At 37.0% G+C, this 10,956-nt stretch overlaps 1 protein-coding gene across 7 annotated transcripts in view; it reads right to left on the bottom strand.

The window, feature by feature from the left end:
- LOC128516056 (nuclear body protein SP140-like protein) overlaps positions 1–6,799 on the bottom strand; it is a 44,727-nt gene extending 37,928 nt beyond the window's left edge. For all 7 annotated transcript variants that reach the window (XM_053490358.1, XM_053490354.1, XM_053490353.1 and 4 more), the window contains exon 1: positions 6,664–6,799. The gene's annotated coding sequence lies outside the window, so the exon portion shown is untranslated. The remainder of the gene's footprint in view (positions 1–6,663) is intronic.
- Positions 6,800–10,956: the final 4,157 nt, after the last annotated feature.

A 10,956-nucleotide genomic window follows, 5' to 3' on the forward strand; every position in this document is an offset into this window, starting at 1 on the left:
TGCACATTACTTAGCACTAATGATGCTGATTATTTGATATTTGATTGTCCTCAAAGAATGATAACTAACTGTAGATCAATCTGCATGTTTCAATGTCCTGCGTCCTAAAACTTATTGTAAAAAAAAAAAAAAAAAAAAGAGAGATTGAAACTTGTGAAAGGGGCCAGTTGGGATTAGACACAATTTTTAGCCAATCAGTCTATTTTAGCATCAAACTTCCATTACCCCTAACCCTGCACAAAAAAAAAAAAAAAAATCTGGATATGGTAACAGAGAAAGAGATAAAAGTTACTTAATTAAACCTTAAACCTCCTAATCAATGTCTTCACATACACACAGTTTAATAACTGTTGAAATCTAGATGTATTTACAGTTATTGTTAGATATAAAGGTTAGATAGGTCATTGTATTATAAACACATACAGTATACAGTGGAACCTTGGATTGCGAGGATAATTTGTTCTAGAAGCATGTTCAAAACATTCGTAAACCAAATTTCCCCAAATGAAATAATGAAAACTCAAATTATTCGTTCCACAGCCCATAAAAAATTAATACAAAATAGAAAGTGAAAATAAAGCAAATTAACTTGCACTTTACCTTTAAAAAAAGTAAAAATAAATTCAGACAGATAAGTATTTCTGTTAGTGTTTGTGCTGAGTATGTTTGTGCGTGTGTGTGTTTGCGCGCGTGTGCGCTGTGTAAGTGTGTGCATGTGTGTGTTTCTGCGACTCCCTCTTTTTGTCTTACACAAAAACCCTTTCTCCTCTGTTCAGAATGACTTTCTCACACACACACACAGAAACACCGCCTCACTGACACTTAAACTTTTTAAGTTTTTAACTTGACTGTAAAGTAAAAATAAATAAATTTAACCTGCACTTTGAAAAAAATCGCGACACAGCTGTGTGTGTGTGTGTGTGTGTGTGTGTGTGTGTGTGTGTGTGCGTGTAGAGAGGAGGAGGAGTGTGTGTGAATGCGAGAGGAGAAGCGTGTGTGTGTGAAGGGGCACGGTGCCCAATAACGCGCGCGTGTACATGCTGACATTGAGAGAGAGAGAGAGAGAGAGAGAAGATCTTTAACCTCTCTAATGAGACTTTTTCTTTACACCACACACACATGTTATAATAAACAGTACACATGCGCTGTACACAAACACACATAGAAACACAAAATAAAAGATGTTTTACACGCACACACATAGTCACAGTGTTATAGTAAACAGTACACGCATGCACAGATGTTGATTATACCAGTGAGAGACGCGCACTAAGACCGAGCAGGGGAGGCGATTACCCACAATTCCACAGCAGAAAAAAGAGAAAAATCATTGGCTCAGTTATCACATGACACTCGGGATCAAAACTTGAAGCGCATGCGTGATAAATGATACTCGGTACTCGTAAACCAAGACTTTCTTGTTTTTCAAGTCAAAACCCTCCCTATTGGTCTTTCTCTCAAACTGAGCCAGAAGTGCTCAGCACTGCTAATACATATAGCATCCACTCCACCACATTCTTTGCTGGGACCACAGGTCTCCAAATTTCCAGCAGTGCGACCACTGCTGTTGTTTTGTGTCATCTGCCCCTTTAAGGCACGAGGTATTGGGTTTCCTTTCACCCTGAACACCACTGTGCTCCAAACCATTTGTCCCTCTTAAGAATCCAATATTGACCAGATTTAAGTCAACAATGCTGTGGTACAATCAGCACTCCAGGTACAGGTACAATTCTGTCTCCAGGTACAGTTCATGTGGAAAAAGTATTGGGTTTTTTGTGGTTTTGTTAATAATACTGGTTAAGGTAATACAGTGCCAATCTAGTCTGTGATCTGTTTTGCACATACTGTAAGTACTGAATACTTGACACTCTATAATTTGTAACAGGTCAATTGTTCTTTAAAAGTTGTAGCAGTAGAAATATAGAATATAATTTTAAATGTGTAACTTCAACAAAAACATTTAAGAGAGCTCTAAAAATGGATCAGTATATGAACAGTAAAGATAAAAAAATATCCATTTAACTCAACTGTCCACAAAATTCACAAAAATTCTACACAGTTACAAATAGATCTATTATATATGTACTGGTATGTGTCTGACATCACTGTTTAAAGATAAACTCCAGAGAGGAACTGTATTGTTGTAAGCTTTTTTTCTCAGTGCATGAGAACAAGAAGAACACACATGTTGATAAAGGAACAGGTTTGTACTGTACACCTATTTGCTATGTAAAAATTGCAGTGAGAGCAACATCTACAACTTGCTTTTTCTCACTTTTAAATTATGTTTAATTTCGTATAGTAAGTCTACTTAAGCAGTTTTAAGTTTTGTTTAATTATATCATCTACTGTATATCTCCTAGAAATAGTAAGTGCTAGCAAACTTAAAATGTCTGAAAATCTTACATGACTGATTGTCTCATTCTTAACAGAACATACATTCTCTTATATATTTATATATTTATAAATATATAAGAGATATATCTCTTACTCTTATATATATTTTTTTTTGTTTAGTGTCAGTTTAAAAATATGATTAAATACAACACCTGGTCTAATATATAAATCGGAATAATATTTCAATAACAGTGTTAAAGTTAAATGTTCACTTACAGTATATTATCAGTTGAACAGGAACTGCTTTTTTGAGAGTGGCACAAAGATGTATGACTGGGTATAGGGTGTAAGAGTGGGTTTTTACCAACCCTTTTACACCCCTTTTTCATTGTGGACTGTACCTGTTTGCACTGTTTTACCCTGAATGTGTGTTTTTGTGTGGCCATAAATGTGCCTTTTATGAATAAGTTCATCTAAGTTCATCTTAGAAAAGTTCAATGAATATATTGTTTTCTTTGAATGAGTGAGCAAGATGATGATTCTTTTTTGTAGTTTTCAATAACCAGACATAACTTTCATTTTCTCCAAAATATAAATTGTAAATACATGCTGCTCACATATTACTGTAGCCCAGTTTATGCTGTATATACAGTAGTGTAATCAGACTTAAGCCATTTTTATATGTTTATAAGTAACTGAAAAATGCACAAGTGTCAGGACATGTCAGAGCTTTTTCAGGGCCTCAAAACACCTTCAGACCCCTAAGTGATTTATTAAACTAGCCTATTTAGCTATTCTTTATTTATTTATTTGTTTATTTATTGTAAACCTGAAATGCAGTGTTCAAACCTATATTTCATACAGGGATTGAACAATGAAACTGAAACGTCTGGTTTTAGACCTCAATAATTCATTAGTATGGTGTAGGGCCTCCTTTTGCATCTAATACAACATCATTTCTTTTTGGGTAATGACAGATAGATGTCCTGCACAGTGCCCAAAGGGATTTTGAGCCATTCTTCTTGTAGAATAGTGGCCAGGTCAGTATCTGATGCTGTTGGAGGAAAATGTTTCCTGACTTGCCCCCCCTAAAAACACCCCAAAGTGGCTCAATAACATTTAGATCTGGTGACTGTGGCCATGCAGGCCATGGGAGATGTTCAACTTCACTTTTTTATTCATCAAACCACTCTGTCAGCAGTCTTGCTGTGTGTATTGGTACATTATCTTCCTGATGCACCAATCTGCAGATGATCCTGACTGCACCACCTTCAGGATACAATGTTTGAACCATTGGGTGCACATGGTCCTCCAGAATGGTTCTGTAATCCTTCACTGTGACGCACCCATTTAGCACAAGTATTGGGCCTAGGGAATGCCATGATATTGCAGCCCAAACCATCACTGATTCACCCCCATGCTTCACTCTGGGCATGAAACAGTCTGGGTGGTACGCTTCTTTGTGACTTCTCCACACCGTAATTCTCCCGGATGTGGGAAATACAGTGAAGGTGCACTCTTCAGAGAACAATACACATTTTCACATTATCCACTGCCCAAGATTTTTGATTTTCGATTATATTGACCCTGTGGAGCTCCTGACGAACAGTTTTGTGGAAACAGGAGAGTTGAGTTTTATGTTTTTTGGTAAATAATCCAGGTTAGCACCCGGACATCCCTTTTAGACGGCTTCCTCTTGCGTCCCCAGTTACTCCCACTTACTCCTGTCCCCAGTTACTTGTTCTTCTTGATGGATGCTGATACAGTATTACACTGGATACCGTGGCTCTTGATACATCACAAAGGCTTGCTGTCCTGGTCACAGATGCACCAATGAGATGCACACCAACAATTTGTCCTCTTTTAAAAACTGATACGGTATGTCACCCATAATGTTGTGTGCATTGCAATATTTTAAGCAAAACTGTGCTATTACTCTGCTAATTAAACCTTCACATGCTGCTCTTACTGGTGGAATGTGCAATCAATGAAGATTGGCCACCAGGCTAGTCAAATTTAGCCATGAAAACCTCCAACACTAAATTGGCCAGTGTTTTAGTTTCATTGTCCAACCCCTGTATATGTTCATAATAAATTGATTGAATGTCTCATTCAATATTCAATAGGAAAATGACTTTTTATAGTTCCCGAAGGAACAAATTTGATACCATTAAGGTACAAAATTGATGGTGATTGTGGTGGTACTTTCAAGGACAAGATTTGTACCTTTGTTTAAAGTAAAATAATGTACCAGTAAGTTTATAAAACAAAAGGTACATTATGTTACTCATGGTACAAATAATGTCCTTGATGGTACAAACAACAGAATTGGTACAAATTTGTTTCTCTATATTAAGGCACAATTCTGTGACTTTAAAAAGTACTGCCCCAGTAAAAATGGTTTGGACCTTCATTAGTACAAAACTCTACCTTTATTTCTGAGAGTGTATGGACTAAAGGATTTGGCCAAAACCTGTTAATTATTTAATCAGGCCCGTTATCCACAGTAAAGGGCAATCTAAATGCTTCAGCACACCAAGAATTATGAGAATGAGATTAATAATTATTTTATTCTTAACCAACATACAAAATAAACTTTTTTAGAAAAAAAAAATTTAAGAAAAAAAAATTTCTTAATTACTTTACAGCTTTTTTTTCATGCCTGCTTAAAACTATTGCACAATACTATAAGTTTTGTAGATTATGGTAATGGTTGTTTGTCACCCCTTAGTGGCTGTTTACAATAAATGATATGGAAAGTCCCGGGGGGGGGTTGTGGGTAGATAAAAAAAGAAACAAACAGGAAGTTACAAGCAGTGTGTGAAGGAAATAAAAAGAGAGAGCTTGGTGCTACAAAAGTGTTGGTTATTTATCTACACACATTTACAAATTTGGACCTTCCAAGTCCTGAATACTAGACCTTTTCCTAGTTTAACCATTACAGGTCATTTGTTGTTCAAAAGTTGTAGCAATAGAAATAAAGAATAGAATTTGTACTGTAATGTGTGAGTTCAACAAAAACATTAAGACAACTCTAAAATTGATCCGTAGGTGAACAGTGAAGATCAAAAAAGAAGAAAATTACTTCATTTTATCCATGAACCTATTATTTTACAACAATCCTTCATTGTTTAAATACTCACTGTAAAATATAGACTACATTTAAAAATCCACAAAAAATTTTAAACAGTTACAAATAGATCTATTATAGACAGTGGAGCAAAAATGTATTTAGTCAGCCACCAATTGTACAAGTTCTCCCACTTAAAAAGATGAGAGAGGCCTGTAATCTTCATCATACAGTAGGTAAACCTCAACTATGAGAGACAAAATAAGAAAAAATCCAGAAAATTACATTGTAGGATTTTTAAAGAATGTATTTGTGAATTATGGTGGAAAAATAAGAATTTGGTCTCCTACAAAGCAAGATTTCTGGCTCTCACAGACTTGAAACTTCTTCTTTAGAGTCCTCCACTCGTTACGTGTATCATTGGCATCAGTTATCAGTATAAAAGACACCTGTCCAACCGTAAACAGTCACACTCCAAACGCCACTATTGCAGAGACCAAAGAGCTGTCAAAGGACACCAGAAACAAAATAGTACAAAATAGTGTTCCCAGCCAGGCTGGGAACAAATTATTGAGATGAAATTTTGTTATTGACCAAATATTTATTTTCCGCCATAATTTACAAATAAATTCTTTATAATTCTTACAATGTGATTTTCTGATTTTTTTTCCCCTTATTTTGTCTCTTAAAGTTAAGGTATACCTATGATGAAAATTACAGGTCTCTCTCATCTTTTTAAGATGGAGAACTTGCACAATTGGTGAGAGGATCCAGAGAGGATCTCCATTGTTGTAAGCTTATTTGCAGTGATTTCCCAGTGCATGAAACCAGAAAGAACACACAAGTTGATAAAAGAATAGGTTTGTACACTTGTTTATGCACAAATTGCAGTGACAGCAACATTTACAACTTGCTTTTCCTGATATTTAAACCACAAACCATGTTTAATTTCATCGATTAGGTGTACTAAAATGCACTATCAAGTTAAAGATATGATTAAATACAACACCGGCTCTAATATGAGTGGTGTGTGTGTGTGAGCCACCTGCCGAAGTCTGAATAATATTTCCGTAACAGTGTTAAATTAGATTTGTTTATGCTAAATGGAAAAGTGCCACTTTTATCAGGGTCATTTGGCATGCTTAATTAAAATTAAAGAAAATGTCAGACTTTTTCCACTAAGAACTACATTTTCATTTTCCTGCAGAGCGTCTTAAGATAGTAAGCAAGTTCTTTCTTGATAGTTTGATACTTACAGTCAGTGTACAGTATGTGACTTGATGAGTTGCTGATCACTGATAAAATATCCGGAAATATAAATATCACAGGTGGAGGTTGGTTGTTAGAAAGATTTCTCAGAGCAGATATGAGCTCTTTTCAGAGCAGTTCTGAAGAAATGAAACTTGGTGAGGCTCCACCTTTTTTGTTTTTACAACAGTGCAATAAAAGAAATGAGGATATGGAGGCAAAAAAATACATTTTCAGGAAGAAAAATCTTGTAAAAACACAGATAAGCATGAATTTGATAAATATGCACAGACATGCACAAGTCCAGCTGATAACTACTGTTTTCCCATTACCCCCTGCCCATCACAGATTCATTTTTTTTCCCTTGTCACCGTTGTGTGTTATTCTTGTCTATTTATATTTCCGTGCAAAATCTTCAACAAAAGACATGAAAGACAAGATTATAGTGCATATTCTTCTTTAGCAAACTGCAGATGTTAAAATAACTGGCAGATACCTTTTTTCTTTTTTCCCAATTTTACCACATAAATTCCCTAGAAATTCTGTGACAATTTGTCCTGAATCTGTAATTTATTTATTTTTTTACTTTTTGTTGATTTCCCAAACACAAATCGTCTAATGAATCTTTCATGTTATATAACAAGTATTGTTGCTGAATGTTACTTAAATTAATATTGTGATAATCCCGGTGGGTGAGATCACACCAAGCACTACATTCAAATTTAAATTAAAATTTTATTTGTCACATACACAGTCATACACAGTACGATATGCAGTGAAATGCTTAGACAATTGCTCATGACCTAGAATAGAAAACAATGAACAGAAAAAGGAAATAAATATGAAAATTAAATTATAGGGTAAATAAAACTAGGAAAGAATAAAATATAAAAACTAAAGTAAAAAAATATATAATTGTACAACAAAAATACACAATATAGAAAATATTTGAAGAATGTATGAAGAAATATAGAACAATAAGAGCAGCTGAACGGGTAGGTATATATTTATGTAATTTTTGTGTGGAATGGTGTTAGAATAAATGGTAATGAAAGAATGGTAATGTCCAACGTTTGTGCAATCCACATACTTAAAGTGTCTAGTGCAGTGCAAAATATGCTCAAAAGTGATTTATTTAAAGTGACTCATGACAGAGTGATATGATGACCACCAGGTGTAGTTGTGCAGTGGCCACTATTGTAAACGAATGTCCAGAATGTCCAGTGTGTGTGTAAAAACCATATGTGTGGGTCAGTACTATGTGGTGGTGTGATTGTGATTGAGAGACCGTATCGCTTGTGGGAAGAAGCTCCTCCTCAGTCTCTCTGTGTTGGCCTTCAGGGAGCGGAATCGCTTTCCTGACCTTAACAGGGAGAACAGTCTATTGTTGGGATGGCTGAGGTCCTTCACAATTTTCCTGGCCTTGGTCCAGCACCGCCTGCTGTAGATTGAGTGCAGGTCAAGAAGCTCGGTGTGGATGATGCGCTCAGCTGATCGCACAACCCTCTGTTGAGCTCGTCTGTCCTGCATGGTGCTGTTCCCGAACCAGGTTGAGATGTTTCCCGTCAGGATGCTCTCTATGGTGCAGGAGTAAAAGTTTGTATAAATAAAGAATTTTTGAACATGGTTGGTTCTTTATCGTGATACTAATTTTTGCTGTTCTGTAGTGTTTATTGCAGTGTGATTGAAGTATGTCTAAAGTAATTTATTTTTGGTTAATTAATCAAGAGTAGTTTCCAGTAGGTTCCTTAAGGTGTAAATTGTGGACAGGGCTTAACTACGTATATTGAAGGTGCATAAGCTATCTTTACACTATGTCGATTTGTGATTAACTTTTAAATAAATAGATTAAATAAAACTATTTTATAAAAAAAAGAATTTTACAAATTTTTGCTAACTTTTGGTAATCTTCCCTGTAGCCCTTTACTTCCCTTTCTCAGCAGGATAAGCAAAATGGAAATTTGGCTAGTTATGTGTTTTACCTAGTGAAGGGGAGAGCAGCATGATCTACAAGTGGTACCTCAAGGGAAAGTTGATGCAGCTGCCCCCTTAAAGTAAAGAATACTATAAAGAAAATTAGAGATTGGTTTCACTGGCCAGGGCTTGATGTGGAAGTGAAAAATCTCTGTCGGCACTGCCCTGAATGCCAGAAGGCAGCACCCGAGAAACCAGCCCCCACCCCACTGATTCCCCTGCCCATCATCATGCCCAGCATCTTGTTTGAGCACATTGGGAATCATCTTAATGTGCCGCTTCCAAAATCAGCAAAAGGCTAAGAATACAGTATGCTTGATACCCAAAGCCATTCAAAGCAAGGCTATGTTCAAAAACATCATCAGGGAGCTGTTAATGACAGAAGGGTTTTCAAAAAGTGCTTCCCACCAACCAAGATGCTCCATTCATGGCTAAACTAATGGCAGACATGTGTCAGCAGTTGCAGATTAAGAAGATCCACACCTCCATCTACCATCCACAAACCTAAGGTCTGGTGGAGCACTTCAAGCAGATTTTAAAGAGGATGTTGAGGCAAGCAGTGGACAAAGATGGCCAAAACTCCTTTTTTATTTTTTCAAACGAAGCTTCTGTTTGGGAGGAAGCCACACAGTTTGCTTTATGTGGTAAGTGAAGCCTGGGAAGACAGCTCTCTGCATCACATTCAGTAGTGAAGTATGTGCAAATCCAAAGACAAAATCAGCAGCACGCTTCCTATAGTGTAGAAGCATAGGAAAAAGCGCAGACGGCACAATGTAAAGCTTATGACTGGACAGCACAGCCCCGGGAATTCCAGTTAGGTGACCAAATGCTTCTGTAACTTTACAACACCAGCTGTTAGTTCCTGGCTTTATGGCAGGGAACCTACACTGCAGTGGAACAATTAGGACTAGTAAACTACAGAATGCAACAGATGAGTAAGAAAAATACCACAGAGCTCTATTGTATAAATCTATTTAAAAAGTGAGGAGAGGATCTGACATCCAAAATGTGTTTTCCACTGAGCCAGAGCTCACTCACTTCATATGGCATGATAAAAAAAAATTCACCCAGTATGGTCATCTGCCAGAGGCCCTACCAAGCCCCGGCTCAAAGAGCTCAGAAAAGCCGTGATAACAGCAGCCCCAAAAGAGTTCCATCTGGGGCTGATTGAGTACACAGTGTACTGAATCAGCCATTGATTACTCAAAGTAGATTAAAAAGAATAAAAGTTAAAGCTATCAGCATCTCCTCTGTGACAAAACTGATTTTAAATTTACTCAGGAAGAGATAACCGGAAAAGAGGCACTAAGAGGCTGAAAAAGCATTGCAACAACTAAAGTCCACCTAGCCAGCTCCCCTGTCCTCCAGAACCCCAACTTTGACTGTCTCTACTTCTTCTACTGTAACAGGTTGCCTGCTCCCATGACATCAACCTCTCCTGCTGACATGAGCCAAGACTGGCCCCTCCCAGCTCACTCTGGGCATGGCCACAAATGGGAGTCTCTCCTGGACATCTGTCGGCTAGGCGGCTTTCTCGGCTGGGATCAGGGGCCCTAAGGCAAATTAAAGGGCACCTTTGCAGATTCGTGCACCTGCAGAAGGGGGGGGGTCTGTGTAGAGAGCCTACGGAGTGAGCGAGGAGCGATAACAGATTTAGGTGCAAGTCTACAGGTGCACGCTATGACACCACACAGAACCCTCAGAAACTGGACTCGGAGCCAGGGCACTTTAGCTGACCAAGGATAACAGCGGGTTGCCAGTTGCCGTCCTTCTCAGCATCTGTGGTCTAAACTGACCGATCCAAGCTTACAATATTTATAAAGTATTCTTTTTTTTATATATATATATTCTTTTTGCTCCTTGTTTGCACATTGGCACATGCACTTCTTTGTATGTTGTCCATTGTTGTCTCTTTTGTATACTGTAGAAGTTAGTCAGTTAATTTGGTCGCTTAGTTAGCTAGCTGGTTCCGGTAGAGTTGTGTTGTTAATTTATGTTGTTGCATTATTAATACATTGTTTTGTTTACTGAGTGCTGAACTGTATATGGTTGGAATGACAATAAAAGCCTACTTGACTTTTTTTGTGAAAAAAATATTTGAATCTTCCTAAATTTTAGTTTTGTATATTTGTCACACTTAAATAATTGTGTAATATTAGAATGTATTTGATGATCTCAAAGATGAGTAAATACAGAATGTCGTTCTTAAATGATGATTTTCATTTAAATGATGATTTCAAGGGAAACAGCTGTCCAAACCTACTTGGCCCTATGTGAACAAGGATTGACACCTAAATTTAATTATGGTTATGCCACCCATGACAGCA

This window comes from Clarias gariepinus, chromosome 28 (assembly GCF_024256425.1).
Source record: "Clarias gariepinus isolate MV-2021 ecotype Netherlands chromosome 28, CGAR_prim_01v2, whole genome shotgun sequence".
Classification (NCBI taxonomy): Eukaryota; Metazoa; Chordata; class Actinopteri; order Siluriformes; family Clariidae; genus Clarias; species Clarias gariepinus.